A 1,019-nucleotide genomic window follows, 5' to 3' on the forward strand; every position below is an offset into this window, starting at 1 on the left:
TTCTTGAAAGTGAAATTGAAATTAGCGATAGTTATCGATAAACCTTTTCACTGTATTAGAACACAAAAACAGTTTAACTTAAATAATTAATTACAACAATTCAAATATGTAAAAACATTCAATTAAAATGTATTAGGGGCTGAGAGCCAATGCTATATGTAAGTTGCTTAATTCTATATTTATAAACGGCAAGGAAATTTTTCAGTAGTCACATGCTTAAACAACACAGAAGTTATTTTTATAATTTAATAACATGATTAGTTTTGTTATTTGTTAATGGAAAATACAAGGTGAGGACGCCTGTAATAACTGGCTCTAAAGGCCGAGTTAATTGTTACACTTGTTCCAGTTTGTTCGATAGTGCTCATTCAAATATCACATTGACCAAGGAGGAAGTACAAGACTCGAAATAGAAAGTTACTGTATTTAAATTTAGAATAGATATAATAATCATAAGATTAACCGATTAAAATATTTAAAAAAATTAAACATTATGAATACATTCACTCGATATAACGATATGCAAACATTATAATAATGATATTAACTATCACAGGAGAATCAGACAATAATGCGCTATTGTAGGAATTATTCTCACACGGAAATGTTCGTGCGCATGCGGATTACCGATACAATGTGAAAGCAGCCAATACGAAACATGGGATTCCGTTTCTTGCATGCTGATAGAAGCATAGAAGTTCGTTCAGTTTCTCTTCAGGCATTCGCTGCATGCATGATTCAACCCGCAATTGCATAACCCCGCCTCTTTTGGTGCATGACCGCATGAAGTCTCTCCTCTCGAGCTGAGGCAGTTCATGCAGCTTATGCATTCAACATATTTTATCGCGAAACTGAAATCATGGGTGGTTCGGCTGGGGGCAAACACGATATTCAAAATCACGTAAGAGTTAAAGATACGTAAGTAGCTCAGAATATCCAAAAATTTTTCTAATTTAACATTTCATATATATATATATATATATATATATATATATATATATATATATATATAGTATATA

Source organism: Atta cephalotes (genome assembly GCF_000143395.1).
Source record: "Atta cephalotes unplaced genomic scaffold scaffold00008, whole genome shotgun sequence".
NCBI classification, from domain to species: domain Eukaryota; kingdom Metazoa; phylum Arthropoda; class Insecta; order Hymenoptera; family Formicidae; genus Atta; species Atta cephalotes.